We start from the raw sequence: 18216 nt of genomic DNA, 5'->3' as shown, positions 1-18216 counted from the left end.
TCACATGGTTGTATCTGTTCCAGCTTTTAGGCTTTCATGACTATTGGAGCAAGAATGAGGCATCATCAGAGTATGTATTCTCTGTAAGACAGATAGGATATCAGAAAAACACTAAATAACCCCTACAATACTACTTAGAAATAAAGGAGGTATATATTGCCAATATGAGAGACAAAACAAGATTAAAAACGACTAGCTTTGGGTATTCTGACTCTTAAACGTTCCAATCTGGACTGAAATTCTGTGACCCAAACTTCCCCCTACCAAAGCCCAAATTTATTTTGAAATTCCAAGATGAAAAGAACCCAAATTTCAACTTCCAAAATGAAAGTTAATTTTTCAACCACTTTTCTCTCAGGTCAACAAAACTGTGAACCAATTAACAATTACTAAAAAATGTAATTAAGTGTTTCACCAGAAGAGGCCAACTTGTGTTTGCCCAAGGATCATTATACTACTTCAGAGTAGTATAGACTACTAGACTGATTTAAACATCATATTTCTAAATTAAATAGTTGCAAAGTGCTCACTTTTCATACATGTTTTGCTGCAAGATAAAATAAACTGAAACGTTGATTGTCTCTCATTTGTTTCTCAATTTCCCATATATATATGTGTGTACATAAGCATGTATGTATCTTCACAGGAATATTAGTTCATGCTAGAGCATAAATGCTCAATACATTCATTCTCCTTTTACTCCTGTCCCCTGTTCTTTGGACCTTGAAACCTTTTTGCATATAATAATATTAACAAAAACTTTGATTTTGTACTATCTAACTTCAATATGGGCAACTATAGGGTTGTGTAAATTTTTTGGTGTAAATCATTACATGGAGCATCACTGTTACTTTGGGAGGATGGCAGAGTATTTTGGACTTAGGTAACTTACAACTGTGTACTTTTTGAGTGCCAAATAGAACAAAAATATATTCCCTCTGTGCAGAGCAGTTGCAAGACCTTCACAAGAGAAAACACAGCAATCTAACTATAAATAGCAACTTAACTAAAATTAGATAGAACTGGCAGGCTGTAATATATGAATGGGAGCACTGTTACTATGCTCATCAGGTATTGGAAGGGCTCCAAATCTGACAAGGAATGCTACAGTGCAAACTTGCTGTGCCTGGAAAAATGAACAGAAATGGCTGAATGAATAGGGCCAGGGATGTTTTCATAACTGGATAATACTGTCAGAGACTCCCTGACTAGGTTGATTAAATTTAAATAGAGTACTGCAAGTAGGAATATTTCTCCATATTCCTTATTGCATTGGTTTGCTTATGCTAACAGAAAAAAATGCCATTAAATCTAATGAATAAAGAAATGTGGGAAATCATTTAGGGGAAAATTAATGCCAAAATGCTCAGTAAAGTTAAACCAAGCTAGCTAATGGTGTAAATTTAAAGCGTGTAACCGCTTTTGTATGTTTTCATTCAAAAATGGTTAAGTCCTCTCTACAATCCTAAACGAAGATATGAATTTATGGTACCCCAGGTACATGTTTTCATCTGCTGCCTGACCCCCTGCTATAGAAACACCAAAAATGCTTTCGCCTCAAATAGCTTTTTCTAGTTCATACTGTACCCTGCAGTATAGAAAGTGCCATTATGGTCCCCAAATGGTAGAGAGACTTCAATTGAACAGATGATAGATGACAACCTTCCTTCTACATGAAGAACCACTGAAATACAATCACTTCTGCACCTGCTATCAATCAGCCTACACTTTCATATATAGCTTCCATTTTATTTTATTTTTTTCCTAAAAAAATTTAAGTTACCTCATACAAAGGCACCTTGAGGGCATACTGTATTTCCACAAGAGAAGTCAAAGCAAAGTAGCTGATGAATTGTGAATTTACACTGAGCTTATTGTACAATGTCTCTCCCATGTTGATAAACCATCAGTTTATTTCAGTTTAATTCATTCTGAGCGTGAATTAAGTTAATTATGGCCAGCTGACTCCTAAATGAGTGTCCATAGAGGAATTATATGTGCGCTAGTTATATTCACTTTAAATTCACATCTTTTCTGTTAATTCACTTTGACATCTTGTGTAGGACAAGCCATTGGATATCTTGGGCTTCTGCCAAAGTACCTTGAAGATAAGGAAGGAGATTTTGAACTAGTCTCAGCAGACAGAACAAAATCTGTTTCTTAGAGGCTTCTAAATTTAAAATGTTACACAAGTTTTTCTATTAAATAGAAAATATATAAGTGGATCAAGCATAAAAATATTTTTAAATATAACTATGATAATTTAACTTTTTGTTGCTGTTGTTGAGAAACATTAAAATTAAACAATTTAGTCTTAGTCTACACCTTTTTCAAATCAGTGCTTGTCAACCATAAGAAAAACATAAACTTATCTCTATTATGTCATAACTAATCATTTAAATGGGCTACAATATTTGCTACCATGGCTGTTTTTACAGAAATCATAACTTCATATAGCTGTACCAACTTGTTTTTAATGTACAAAATGATTTGAGTCTTACGTAACTCAGTTTTCATTCTGGCTTCAGGAAATAAGCATATGTTATTCTAACTCGAACTCTAAAAATAATGAACCTTTGAATCTGACATTGCTCCAGCCGGTCTGCAGATTTGTCATCATCACATTAACAAGACTGTTTCACTGGCCTGAAGCCTTTGTGAAGCTGTAAGGAAAAGTATATTTAGATTGTAGCTAATGTTTTTGGCTTAGGAGAAAGTTTGTATTGTAGTGATGCAAACTAGTGCTTTGAAATTTAATCCTGCAGGGGTTAAAACAACACTGTTGGTTCTCATTGAGGGGATTAATATTTAGATTAGCCACACAATTTGGAAGGCTATGACCTTTGTTTATGGAATAGTTACTGTATTTTTAGTCCGACAGGAATGCAAATTTTGATGTACAGAGTGCTGATAGTTAAGCATGTGTTTTCACTGGGCAAATGTTATGTGTCAGTTGAGGAGAAGGAATGAAGTCTAGTGAGGATCCAAATGCACTTGTTGAATAATTGTGCGTGCGTGGAGGGGAGAATCAACCAGCTCAAGAAATTTACTAAAAACTTTCTATGTGAAGTTATAAAACTTACTAGAATGTTGCTATATTTCTTTTGGAAAACTTCTTTTTGGAAAATCATTTACACATTTCTTAAATGAAGTAATCAACTCAGAAGATTCAAGAACAAAAGCTTCAGAAGCAATACTATCCTGGATTCTGAACTGTGATCTTGATGGCAAAGATATTTAGACAAAAACTAGTAAAGCATCTTATGAAAGTTCAGGTTACCTTTCACAATTCCAGCTTGTTTTTTAACCATTTTCCCCTTTTCAACTCCTTCACTTCTTTCTCATATTTAAAGCATATTCTGAGAAAGCTGCCACTAGAGGTCAGATGTTTATCATTATCTTTATTGTCATTAATAAGTATTAGCACTATATATTTGGAAAATAAAATTACTGCAAACTGGTTAAAATTGTTCTTTTTCTTATATATTTATGACGCAAATATAAAGGCAACAGTGAATTACACCATTTAGAAAGCAGAACACTTAAAATTGTTTAGTTAGAATTTTGTATAAAAAATTGTAGTTTGATTTCCATTGAAAGCCAGTGTTGCTGTGTAACTCATGTCTCAGTTTGATGTCCTAAAAACAAAAACCAACCAAACAAAAAGCCACAGGCCAACAAACAAACAAACAAAAACCACCACCAACAAAAAACCACAAGCCAATCTGGACTATTAAGTATTTTAGCAGTCTCCCTGGAAATGCCACTTGATAAAATTTTGTGAGGGGTGTTGTAATTTGCTATGTATGAAGAGGGATTTTCCAAACAGGTGAAGAAGATAAGTGCATTAATGTGAGTTATTGATATACTAGACATAATAGAGAAATTATAGCTTTCATGTTAGTAATGGTAATGAAAATAACTGTTAGATGCAGTATTTGTACTTTTTGAATCATGTATGGCAGTTTTTTATAGTAATTTGTGCCAGCCCAAAGTAGATGAATGTGCTTCTCTTTTGGTGGCAGATACTCATGTTCCTTGCATTTAGACAAGGTTAAAAATACAAAGAACATAGAAAGTTTATTGACTTTGGTCTTTCCCAGACTGCAGGAGATGCACGTATGTTTTTATACAGGACAATAATATAATTTTTAGGCTCAGAAGTGCCAAAGAAATATCAAGAAGTTAATTTATTAAAATAACACATTAATTAATTCAATTAACTAAAACAGCAAGAGGGGGTGACCACCACAATTGCAGTCTAGCTCTCGAGAATTCCACCTGTGCTATTTCTCTCCCAACATCACGTGTTTCCCTATGAACATCGTTAAATAATCTTATGACAATGCCATCTACAAACCAATGGCATACGATAGCCTGTGCAACAGGGATTTAGTAAACACACGGTCATTTGCGAACACACGAAGAGGACATCCAACTGATTAATGGTGTTTCTTAAAGGACCACATCAGCTCACCAAAAGGATACTTCTCACTTAACTAACTCTTCCATGAAACTATTTCCATGACACGTCCCTATTACATAGATCTAAGCAAGAGCATTGTTTTTTTGCTCTCTATAGAGAGACAAAAATCATCTCTGCTATCCTTTCCTTGTTAAGTAAAATGTTGGGTTCCACATTTTGTCAGAAAACGTCCAGTAGTAAAATGAGATCTGTAGGCCATCTTGACATAGCCCTTTGGATGTGTTCTGAGCAGTTCCAGGTATCTCAGCACTTCAAATTTCTGGTTTTACTAGCTTGTCATTGGGGACACTTTTCATTTTCATAAATTTTCTCAGGAAACTTTGGAGAGAATTCAGCTTCACTTTAAAATGTATCCCACCCAATATGAAGACTACCTCATGTAGACTGCACGAACAGAGACAATTTTCTAAGCTTACTCCTTCCTTTACTCTGTCAGCATGCAGTAAATTCTCTCACAGAGGTTTCTGCCAGGAACAGCTATCATTAGCCATGTCCCTGAATGCAGCCATTCATCCATTGTCATCACTGCATTTTAAAATTATTTTTCAGGTGTGCTTGAAACACATTATGTTAATTTGCAACCCAGCCCTGTACCTCCACCCAAAGCTCCAGGGGAGCTTTGGTGCAATGTTTTGGCTTCCCAACAGGGTGAGGGATGTATAAATTTTACCACTGAAGAACTCAAAGTGTGCTGATTCCAAATTTGAAAGAGATACGACTTTGTTATCATTGGATAAACACTGTAATGGATTAGAGACCTAGCAATCGCCTTGCAGAGGGCCTTGCTGTCTTCTCCAAGGAGTTACCCTTTTCTCTTTCCTAGAATTTCCCCTGATTTATGTTCTTTTTGATTAATAGAGAATTGAGCTCCAGAACAATAAGACTCTTTGACATTATGGTGTAAAGCCATAGGCCAGCAATTAAACCAAACGTTATCATTTTTGATTAATATATATTAATCAATAATTAATATATATTAATTTATATATATATATATAAATCTTTTCTTATTAGAAATGCAGGCCTCTTCAGAATCTCTTTGTAAACCTGGTACCATCATGTAGTTTTGAAAATCTTCATCAGAGTATCGCTCTGACCCCAGGGCTGATCTGGAGTTCAGTGGGAGCTGTGACAGATCAGTCAGGTTGCCACTAGTTAAAGGGTAAACCTGTAACCATGCTGTTAACCTTCATGACACAGCTGAACATGCACTTCTGTCCATTTCCCCTGGTGGCTCAAGACCCTTCTAAGTTACCTGATTGTATTTTAAAACTTTTTTTTTTTTTTTCATTTGGTAAAAGAACTCCTGTGCTTTTGCTAGTATTTTACAGTGGGAGAAAAAGTAGTACTTTATTTTATTGCAGAAAGGTTCACTGTGATTATTTCATTCTGCACTGAATATATAAGAAAGCCTGGTTTTTCTTTTTTAGCTTTACACAGAACTATGCTTTTAAATGGAACAATACAATGAACATTTAGAGAGCTTCAGTATTTCACAGTTCTCTGAAATCAGTAAGCCTCAGAGCCAGCTGTAAAATTAATCACATCCACAGGTGAATTATGACTTTCGTTACAGATGTTTTAAACCTTTTTCATAAAAAAAAAAAAAAAAAAAAAAAAAAGTTTCCAAGTGAGCAGAGGGAAGGAAAGGAATGTAAGGATGTTTTTTTAATTGCAGAAGATGAATCAAGACATCAAATTCATGTGGCTCCAACTTCAGGGTCTGCACATGGGGAAACTGTACCCCAAGGTTATGTGTGTTGGAGTGTGTTAGTCTCCCCCGTCCTCAACATGGAGAGATGCTTAATTTTTGTTAAGGGTTACAACTCGGAGTGCTCCATAGGTTCAGAATGTCTTTTAGAATCTGGCCCAATATGAAAACCTCAAACAATATCCAAAATGGATTGCTGCTCTTTCTGCTGCAGAACTCTCTGCTAGATGATTTCTGGTGAAGTAATAAAAACTGCAAAGCTCTGAATGGACTAGAAATAAGGAAGAATTGGTGCTGCAAGTTTATTTGGTTCTGTTTTGTTTTAGTTTGGTTTTGTAGTAAAAGTCCTTTTGTCTTTGTTCAAAGGACAAATGGACTAATGGATATTCTTATAAACATCAGAAAAAGTATACAAGCCGTTGTATGCCCATTTTTTTTCCAGTATCTCTACTTCGTTTTTAACATGGCTTGATGCAGCATAATCACTGGTACAAAAGTTCACAGTTATGCAATGTCCATTTACTTCATGCAAATATTTTTATTATGATAGGATCATTATTTTCGAGGATGGCACAATTGTCCTGTTACTATTTTAAGCCAGCTGTTGGTAATGTGAAACTATTCACAGAGCATACCTTATGGTATGCTAAAACTGGATTTAGGGTTTACTTGAGTGTTTTTGATGACTGATTTGCTCAGATCCTGCCTTGTCTGCATCTGAGAACATCCTCAGAAGAGGGAATGCAATGTTTTATTCCTACCAGAGAGTAATTTAAACAGAAAATATCTCTTTTTAGGTTTAAATAATTTCTGGGGCAGGTATACTTTGTTATTTGTAGAGACAATATATTCTTATTAGAAAAAAAATACAAGTTTAAGAGAAATCACCTATTTGTATTCTTGTCATCTTGTAACACAAATAGGAGAAATATTTTTAAATGATAGGAAGCTGGTTCTATTAAATCTAAAAGTGATGGTCTACTTTCCAGTAAATCTGAGTATAATTTACGTATGCACTGATCTTCATTTGGTGCAGATGGTGCTTGCTAAATGGTCATGTAATTCTGTCAAATGTTTGAAAGTCATTCTAAAATATCACTCGTTATATCAAATTCCCCCTGATTTATCACTGGGCCTGGAATCCCTGCAATTTGTATTGTGTGTGGTTTTTACTACTTTTTTAATTAGTGATTTTTGTTGTTGCTGTTGTTCAGAAGCATGTTGGTATATGCTGACTATTATAGTGAGAAATGCTTATCCTGGCAGTTTGTTTCTTAACACCACCAACATCTCTGCATTCAATTATAAGAGCAGTGAGGAAGAGAAAGTCAGTTTTATTTCTGTACTGTGAACCTTGCAAAAAGCCACTTCATTTGTGGTGCCAGAGCAAAGAAAACAGTAATATAAATTAAAAATATGAAAGAGCTGCAGCTTTTACACTACAGTTAAACTCAGTCTGTGAGATAGATAAGCACACCGAACACATCTGGAAAGAGGCACAGCAAAAAGCAGTGAGCTTCTGAAAAACAACAGAAGGTATAGCTTTGTGAATATTAGGTAAAGAGAAGCTCTGTATTGTAATTAACAGAGCATTCAGAGCTCCTGTTTAGGGCATTTGCTAGATATTGTAGAGAGTGTATCAGTGTGCTTACAGCATGATACTACAAAGCAATTTCTTTTGCTGTGCTTTAGGTGTAATTTCCATTTGTGCTGAAGGACCAAAAAGACATGCCAATTGATCCCTTAGGATCAGCACCATCTCATGTGAGATCTGAGGCTGTGTTCTGCCTGATGTGAACAAAAGGTGTTTTTGTTAGTTAGGTATTATCCTTTTTTTCCTGAAAAGCAAGGTGTTTTTTTTTACACTTAATACTACCTTCTCAGGTTAGTATAAGGCGATGTGTTATGTATTCTCTGCTTCTGTCTTAATCTCTCTAAGTTCTGACACAGATTTTTGGAGGCATATCAATAAAAGGTGAATATATACAAGAAATATATGCATCCATACATGTTACTCCTGAGACAGGGATTATGACTTTGTTACACAATCTGCATGAAAACTGACCTCTTATTAGCTCTCTTACAGGCTATATTTTTACCCTGTTGACCACTGATACTTTTTGGTAATGATATTGGAGGAAGATGAGAATATATTTTTCCTGTTTATTTGTTTGTGGGTTTTTCTTTTTTCTCTTTTTTTTTTTTTTTTTTCAATAATTTTCTGGGTTTGTATCTCTTCTACACTGGTGACTCCAGCAAGGCAAAAATAATCACAACACTGTCACAGAACAGCGCCCCCCCCCAAAAAAAAAAAAAAGAGAGAGAGAGAGAAAACCCTGTCATTTTGCCCAAGTCCCCATGGGGCATGAGGTGGACAGGTTGTGGAGACTAAAGAGCTAAAATGTCTACAGTGTCCTTCTGTCTCCTGGCTCCACTCAAAATTCTCCACTGCCAACAACATACAGTATGAAAGTCTCTGTTTCTTCCACAATGTCTCTGCAACTGGTACACCTCAGCAGTACATTCATTTCCCCTTCCTTATGCCAGCTGCCCATTGCTGAGCCCCAGTCTGAATAGCACCCATAAAAATTGATGGAGCATGTGAAGTTCAAAGCAGTATTAGCCAAATATACATACCGCGTCAAGCTTTCATCATGACCTTTAATTTGACCCTCATGTTCCCCCAGTCCTCCTGGGTGTCATCTCCTGCTATAGCATAAGCTCCCAGGGGAGGAGATATCCCTTTACTTGCTGTAGAGCATTCTGCTCTCCTGCTGTGAATAAAAAATAACAATGGTGGGTTGCAGCATGCATGGCATGAGGGACTTGCCTGCCAAGAGCTGAGGCTTGATCCTCATGATCCCCCAAAGAACAGCTCAGTGTGTTTAGCACATTGCTCTGAGTGATTAATCCAGTGGGGAAAAAAAAAAAAAAGAAAAAAAAAAAGAGCGTTTTGTTGTTGTTGCTCTTTGTTTTTTTTTTTTGTTGTTGTTTTTGTTAAGGTACATGAATATTTTAAAAGTAAGTTTTAATTTTGCTGAAGCACCACAAAGCCTTGGAATTGAATTACCAAATTTTTTCTAGCCCTATGATGACTTGTGACCAGGAATGGAAAAAACAATATAATGTCACAGAATCACAGAATCACAGAATCGAAGGGGTTGGAAGGGACCTCGAAAGATCATCAGGTCCATCCCCCCTGCCAAAGCAGGTTCCCTAGAGCAGGCTGCCCACGTAGGCATCCAGATGGGCCTTGAATATCTCCAGAGAAGGAGACTCCACAACCTCCCTGGGCAGCCCGTTCCAGTGCTCCGTCACCCTCACTGTGAAGAAGTTCTTTCGCATGTTGGTGCGGAACTTCCTGTGCTCTATCTTGTGGCCATTGCCCCTTGTCCTATCCCCACAGACCACTGAAAAGAGGTTGGCCAAATCCCTCTGTACACTGCTAATAGTACACTACTGTATGAAACATATTTGTCCAATAATCTTTGGTATCCAGGAGCTTATCAGAAACCTAGTATCTGGTACAGGCTGCTCTGGGTACAGCCTGGTGTTTCACATTGGAGCTGTATAGAGTCCAGCCACACATGTTCAGAGAGCTGCAAACAGACACAGCAAACATTCAGGGTGGATTTTCATACATTTGTATTATCAAGCTTCTCTTTTAATGTATGGTTTGTCCTTTCACCATGGAGTAGCTATAACTGGAGGCTATTTAAAGAACAGAATTGATAGGCTTGGGCCCATTTGACATTAAATTTTTTTACAGAAGAAAAAAGCAGGGCCACCAGATTAGCAACTAAATTAAAAACAGATGTTGAAGTACATCCTTAGGTAGATAATATACATCTTTCAAATGTATGGACATGGTCTGAGAAAAACATGAAATCAACCATAATTTATGCAGGGACAGACAGACTTTCATGAACCACAGAGCCAAATAAAATGTGAATACCTTCCAAAAGAAAACACTGTAGTTAGGTCTCAAAGGTAAATAAAATCTGTCTAGATTAATTTAACATCTGTAGGTATATTTCTAAATCAAAGCATCATTAGTGTAACATATATACCAGCTGTAAAGTTTCTATTTCTGGAGTGAAAAAAAAGGTGAACATAAGAGGTAGAAACAGAAAAAAGAATAATGAAAAGAGGTTGGTTGTTCCAACTCTGCTCCCCGAGGAACTGCACAGATTTTTAAATTTCACTGTTGTATTAATCTTTTATTTTTAATCAGAATTTAATTGCTTTTGGATTAAGAATACTTTGATTCCAGTGTTTGACTCAGACATTTTTTAAATGTATAGTTCAGCTTTATTACTTAATGACATTAATTTTCCTGTATATGGTTCAGGGGACTGATCATGGGATAATGACCAATTCAGATCATTATCTTTTCTCCAGCTAGGTGCAAATGGAAGCTATTAAGGTGTCTTGGACTCTTTTGCTTTGGCAAAACTAAAGATAGACAGACGACACTCTACAAAACTGAGTTAAGTGTAACATTTTTGCCCCCCAAAACTGGCATGGTTGCTTAGGCTAACAGGAGCAAGAACTCTGGTATAATTATGTTGATGGTAGTCAATGGAAAACACTAATAAAAAAGAAAAAAAAAAAAAACACAAAATAAAAAGGGCTTTAAAAAGGGCATCTAAAGAGGACAGGAAAGGACACTGGGTGTTTGCTAAGGGGGGTGTTGCCCCAGTCAAGGGGTTTGGAGACAAGGGGGAAGAAAAGAGGAATAAAACTGATCTTGGTTGTATCAGAAACCAAGCCACCCAACAGTGATTTTAACTACTCCTTGATCTACTTTTAAACATCCCCAATGAGTGGCCTTTACCACCTTCCTCCAAGGTGTGGTTTAACAAACATCTGAACTGATGTAATATCTTACAGCTGTGACAGGGAGGATCTGGTGTCCTCTTGCTTGGTCCTGAGGACCTCTCCTCTTCTGTGGGCCTGCTCTGGTGTTAGCTGCCTCCTGGATGAGTCAGCCCAACTCACTAACCTACAGAAAATTACTTTTTGCCAGTTTAGTGAAGCAAATTTTGATTCACTAAGGGGGCCGAAAAACACCAAAGCCAAAAGAAGGTAAATGGCAGAGCTATAGGCCTGAAGGAAGAGTAAGAAGAGGGAATGGGATTTTCTATTTTCAGTAATGCTGAGTGGCAACATTGGCATTATTCCAAAAGACTGCTCTGGTGCCCTAATAGCCATAAAGTACAGTTCTGGAACCTGAGACACCTTGGTTTGAGGAATTGTTTTGGGGCCTCCCTCATTGGAGATAATTAAAAATCTGTCTGGACACAGTCCTGAGCAGCCTTCTCGAGGTGGCCCTGCAGGAGACTGGGCCAGATGACCTCCAGAGGTCCCTTCCCACCTTGGCTGTTCTGTGATTACGTGACTCAGTTTCCCCTCTTAAAATTAAGCTATGGCATGGCGCTTTAAAAGAAAAAAAAGAATTTTTACTCTGTGCTGAAATGAGAGTTTTCTTGGATCAAAAGAAGGTTCTTGTTTGTTTTTATTTACACCAAAGCACTTGTTTTAGAGCACAGTAATATGTAATAGCTAATCTAACCGTAAAATCTTAAGTGGAGAGACAGCACTGGTAATTCTACTGCCACGCAATTAGGTGAAGTCAGCACACTCACACCCTTGGTTAATCTTAGCCTCATTTACCCTATGATAACATAACAGTGCCTTGTCTTCACCCCATTTTCTCAGTGGTACAGGGAGCTCACTGCAAGTATATTTGTATATTGCATTAAAGGCTTTTTTTTTTTTTTTTTTTAAGATGACAGACCTGTTGACATGTGTGAGACTGCCAGGGCACTTTTTCTTTTGCATATCTTCAACAAGTAAACTCCTAGAATGTAAACATTTCAAAAAGAGACATACAGGGTAGGAATACAGAAGAGAGATTTTTTTCTTTCTAGATTAATTGGAAATAAATTAAAGGAATATTGAGTTAGCTGATACATTTGAAAATCCTAGTCTGGACATCAAACAAATATTTGTAGTACTGCTCCCCAGGATAAACAGCAAATATTTTGAGTTCTTTAGCAAATATTTGCAGGCATACATGCAGATGGATTAGGTAATCAAAGAAACTGCAATTGGGTAGCATGACTTAAAAAAGATGTGAAATCTATGCAAAGTCTCTAATTAAATGCTCTTGTATTCTGCTTCTTGTACTTAGTTTGTTTCTTGTAGAATGGCACTTGGTAGTTTTTCATGTCCCATTCTTGATGCTTCCCAGTGGCTTGGGAACCTCTGGGGTCTCCAGCTATGGTTGTCAAAATAGGGAACCCCAATAAGAACTGCACATAAACTCTGCATGCAGCAAGTAGCTGATAGGAGAATGACTTCTGAATATTTGCTCCTTTGCATGCTAATGGGATGAATTTGGTCTGCCAGTTCCTATAGTCAAGTGTAGCAGCGGACTGAGTGTTACCTCAAAGCATGAACAGAAGGTGAAAGGCAGATAATTATATTAATATAGGTAAGAATTAATAACAATTAAAAAATAGGAGAGACCCCCTAAAACAATTCAGTGAAAAACTGAACATCTGGTGACACTAATATACAGAAAAGCAGATTAGAAAGGCCTGCAGCTCACAGAATGCTTTGCAGTTGCCTTTTTTAAACTATATATCCAGATTTTTATCCTGGCACTCACTGCATTTGGAGCTAAGTGATCTGAGAAAATAAGGTTTCTTTGTGTATTTTTTTTTTAACAGGCAAGATATTACCTTAGGGATTATTACCAAAAAAAAAAAAAAACCCTGCACTAGATTTGAATCTAACTCTGAATGCAACAGTTTTTATTTCTTTTAGGTTCAGTATCAGATTACTTCCACAAGGTTTCCAGAAGTGAAGGAAGCATTTCAGACACGGTTTCACTAAAGAGAGACAGGTCTAGCTGCACAAGGATCTGTCACGTGTGATATTGTTTACTTCTGTCTGTTTGCTAACCTCAGACTTCAGTGAGTCATTGTAATTTTACTGCCGTACTATCCATTCCATAGGCTTTAGCGCACTCCTCCACTTAATTATTAACAAAGTCCAAAGGTATCCACCCCTCTCCCACACAGATCTTCCAGCTAAACACGGCTCCATAAGCTCTTCTTATTTAAAGTTGTTCATTACGGTTTGGATAAATATAGTGTTAGCAGCTGATGCTTTGGTGTTGCTGAAATACTTCCTTTCCTGGTTTCTAAGTTCAGAGGGTTGTGAACATCACAGCTCCTGCTGCTGTTTATATTCTTTACATCCAAGTAAAGAGGGCAACCCTGTGTGCTGGTCCTACAGAGTTCTACTGGTTTTGTTCTTCATCCGTTTGAGAACCACCTTCTTTTTCAGAATTCCCTGTAGCCACCTTCTAACAAAACAAGCTCTTTTCTCTCTTTCCTGATTCCTCAGCTCACCCGCTGCTGTCTTCTCCTCTGTTTCTCTGGTCAGGCCTGACCGTGGTTTGGTGCCAGGCATGTTTCAGAGGTACCAAAGATGGAAGGAATCAGTCGGCATTCCTTCATCGCAGCATGACACCTCTCCGGTACATGGGGGATGTGCCAGGAATTAGGTCAGGAAATGATTTTTATTTCCTGCAGCTTTTAAAAATTATTTTTCAGCTGAACAGGCCTCCTGATCTGGTTCACAGCATGGCCCAGCAAAGAGACAGTGGTGGGAAAATGGAAGCGTGATGCAGCATTGCATGAGGATAAGAAAAGGTAGAATTCAGTGCTGGGATGTTCCTTAGGCCACAATATCAGAAAACTATGGTCTTTCTGCTGCTGGCCTCAGATGAGCCTGCCCTGAATGTTTGCAAATTATTTTGTCAAACATTTTAAGCAATTTTGGAAGTACTGTCTTGCTTTCAAAAATCTATTTGGGAATTAATTATGATATTCACATGACAAAGCTGACCATTTTAAAGAACGGTGAGAAATATCTGAATGAGGACGTGGACAATTGAAGTGTGAAGCAAGAAGTGGCACCTGAAAAGCATCAGCCCAACTGCATGTATGCTTCTTTTTCTTAAAAATCTACCTAGTAGATATGTAATAATTGAGCAAAGTGCTCCAAAATGAAATACATGATTGTTCTTCATAAAATGTTCCTCTAGCATATGCTCAAAATATCAGTCATGAATGCTGGAAAAGATGGGTGTAGCACGGTGAGAGTTAGTCATGGCCTGAAAACAGGGTAGGAAAACAATTTAAGCTGAATAGTTACTCAGCTAATTGCTTTGAGTAAGTCTCAGATTCACACACCCTAGCACCCAAACTCAAATTTTTTACTTGATAGGATACACTTGAAATGACTAGGAAGAGAAACCCCTTGCATTAAGGATCTTGGAGCAGTGTAAAAGTGTGGTTTAGATGGGCTCTGGAAAATGCACTGCAGTGGATGCAAAGTCCTAGTAATACCTGGTGTGTTTTCAACCTGCTTGCCACGTGCTGCCAATCTCAAAGCAGCATGCAACCTGTACTTTCCCTTTAATTGCCTCAGTTAAATAACAAAATAAAAAAATCCAGGAGCTTAGCTTTAAACTCACCTTCAAAAGGAGCTTAAGCCAAGTCACTGGACTTTGCACCTAAACAAACATAAGTAAACATGACTCACGCTGAGTCTCCTTGGGTGCTCTGGCAATAACACAGCTTTTAAAATCACAGCATCTACTTGCTAAATAAATGTATTTATACCTTTGGTGCATGAAGAATGAAGTGTATGTAGTTAGTATGGAGGCAAACATAACTTCCAAGTTCACTTCTAATTTCTGTGTCTGGACTGAATTACTTGCAAAGAGCTGAGATCACGGGAAGCTGACATTTACATGGTAATTCCTTCCTGAACTCTGCATAATACATGAGCAAAGGCATAGAAACTATTGAACCTTAGATTAAGGCTACAACTAAAGCCAGACAAGAATAAATAAGTATTGGCTGAAGTATGCTGGGAGAATTTACCACTTGGGGTGTACACTAATCTAGGCATGCAAGGGCATACACACATGCTGCAGAGGTATATAAATGAATGCAGTACACTTTTTAAACAAAACTAGGTATAAGTTGCTAGTAATTGTATTGAGAAGCAAATTCCACCATGCATTCTTTCTTGCTTCTGTGTTTTGTCTTGCTCTTCAGGAAAAGTGTAGATTTTAGCATGATTATTAAAGGACAGCAGGCAGTGCACATGGTCTTATGGGAAAGAAGGGTTGAGAATTGGATGCAGCCATCAGAAAGGGGTACAGAGCTGGTGCAAATGCTAAAGAGGCTTGAGAGGGACAGTAAAGAATAGCTTTAACTGCAGAGTGGGAAGAATGGAGGCCAAAAAAAGATGTTGCAACAATCAAGTAATGAATAAGATATGAATCACAGTTACGGTGGTGATGACAGAGAGATTTTAAAGATGTCACCCAAGAAGAGAATCTCAGCGTGACAGATAAAACACTGAATGTGAAACAGAGACTGGAGAAAAAGAGGCTGCAAAGACTTCACTGAAAGAACAGAGCAAAAGCTGGAAGAAGTGAGAAGCCTGGAGAGGAAAAGAAACACTGTCTTTGAAACAGGAAACCTTCAAATAGTATTCAATCTGCTTAGGCCTGCTGAATCTGGTAATAGATTGTCAAATGAAATCGAAATGCATAGAAAAGGAGTCTTACACTGGACGAAGAAGGGATTCAGATGACATTGTAAGGTGGATTTGGGAAGGAACAGAACAGCTGAGTGTTAGGAGTAATTGTTTTTTCCAATACACTGTTTTCAAGCTGATACTTTGCCCTACAGTTCCCCTGCAGAAGGGTCAAGTGTGAGCTTTCCCTCAGGAAGACCATGGAGGGGGCTGTTTATCTCCTCTCTTTTCATTTACCCTTACTGTGTGCATCCTTTGTTACTGTAAGAGAAGTGCTTGCTCACCACTAACAGCTTTTCTTCAAAAAAACAACTTTTTTTCATTAAAATGGAGAAATGAAACAGTTACAGTTATAATGATGGGAGAACTATCATGTTAAAAAAAATGTAATTCCACAATTTTCTCATCAGAAGAGATGTACTGACATCTGGAATGTCTGATCTTGAGACTCTGACAAATAATGAAATATTTCACCAGTAAATAAGGGGTAATGGTAAAGTCACTTTCAAATATGGATAGAGATGATTTGAATGGCTGGGTCCACACTTTACATTGATGATACGGCATGGTAAACATCCATAGTGAAAATTAAATATAAATAACAACTTTAATCCCTTATTTTGTTGAAAAATTAAGCCTTAGCTTAGGCTAAAAAATAATCCAATATCTAGAGAGTCTTGTGGAAAATTAGACTTGTGTAAACCTGTAACCTGCACCCTGGTTCTCTTCAGAACCTGTCATATTAAAATGAGGCATGTGAGCCTGAGATGCTTTATCTTAAACCTGTTAATTTACCTGTCATAGAACTTTGTTCTAATCCAACCCAGAGACCTGCATCTAAAACCAACCAGCATACTCTAAAACAGCAACAAAACCCAGCAGCACAGACCTTTCAGTAAAACAAGTGCTATGCTGGGACAGGACTTCAGCAGAAAAGATCAGGATGGGCACATCACAGCTCTCCACTGTTTCAACAGTTCATTTGCTTGTTTAAGTGGGTTGATCTGGAGAGAGAACTGCTCTTTTAACAGTAATCTGCCTACCACACATGCATATAAGCCATGTATTTAATGAAAGAAATCAAGGTATCATCTTCTGTTCATCATCACTTGGGACTTTTGTCTTTGAGCTATTCTGACTGATCACAAAGGAGCAGGATTCAGCCTGCACAAAAATATGCATAGAAAGTCTTAAATTACACTCAAAAGTTTTTATATACTTGGTAGGGACTTCTGTTCATGAAGCTTGTTCTTGTCATAGTCTGGCCACTTATTTTAAGAATACTAATTCAGTAGTATTAAAATAATTTCCATTGAGTAAACGGTAATTCAGTAAAACTTTGGTAGTCACATAAAGAGAAACTGAACCACGTATGTGCTATTCCACCTTATGAAATGCTGGATATGCTGTTTTTCTGTTCAGATAAATATCTAAACGGGAAGGCCCCATTTTACTTCTCATCCTGACCTTGTTAGGAAAGTCTTTCGTGATGACACAGCAAAACTGAGGCACATTGTCTGTTAAAATTCCTATCGTTGGATCAGCAAGAGAAACCACAGCAAGTATTTTAGCGCAGGGGCAGCCCACTTCCTGCATGTCACCAGGAACTGGAGGAGGTGGTGAAAGCACAACGAGCTTTTGCTGTTCTCGTCCCTTTCCCAAAATTCTGATCCACGGTCTGACTGAATCTGCTCATCTCCTTCCACATAGCTGTTACAAGACTCCCTGCCTGTTGTTTAACAACCAAAAAGGCATTTTTGTTTTACAAATGAAAACATTTTATTACAGAAATGCTGTGTGTGACAGTGAGGACCTCTGACAAAACCAGCTGGATGCTGAAAAGATGGAAAATCAGCTACTGCACAAGTCTGCTTGTTTCACAACTGTCAATCTGTTAGGCAACACCAATATGGTTATTGCATATTAATAGAATATAACAGTAATTAAAGCTTATTCCATCTAAAAGCCTGGTAAATAATCTAATTTCAGATTTCTAAAAGCTTGCACATTTAAATAGCTAATGGGTGTTTATGATATTTAGTATGTTATTAAGATTCAAACTGCGATACGGATTTATGCAATCCTATCAGCAAGGTACACACAAAAATCACTTTCAGCACCAAAGGAATTGATCTGGTCTCCTGGATAATACTTGAAATGTGGGATACATTTTCCTTCTTTACCACAGATATGTTCTGCAACACCAGCCATTTTCATGGACAAAACATACACAACTTATTGAAAGGAAAACATTTCCAGTGTAGGGCTGAGTAGAGTTCTCCTCCATGTCTTGGATATCATGGTCCTCTTCACTGACTGTGCTGCAGATGGAGGCTGCTGTGAGCTTGACTGTCAGTAAGCATGGGGTGGGGAACCTGTAGTTTGTCAA

The 18216-nt window shown here is 37.5% G+C and overlaps 1 protein-coding gene across 2 annotated transcripts in view; it reads left to right on the top strand.

Moving 5' to 3' along the window:
* PPARA (peroxisome proliferator activated receptor alpha) overlaps positions 1 to 18216 on the top strand; it is a 70657-nt gene that overhangs the window by 15212 nt on the left and 37229 nt on the right. The gene's annotated exons all lie outside the window — the stretch shown is intronic.

This window comes from Anser cygnoides, chromosome 1 (genome assembly GCF_040182565.1).
Source record: "Anser cygnoides isolate HZ-2024a breed goose chromosome 1, Taihu_goose_T2T_genome, whole genome shotgun sequence".
NCBI classification, from domain to species: domain Eukaryota; kingdom Metazoa; phylum Chordata; class Aves; order Anseriformes; family Anatidae; genus Anser; species Anser cygnoides.
This window is presented reverse-complemented; position numbering and strand designations above follow the sequence as displayed.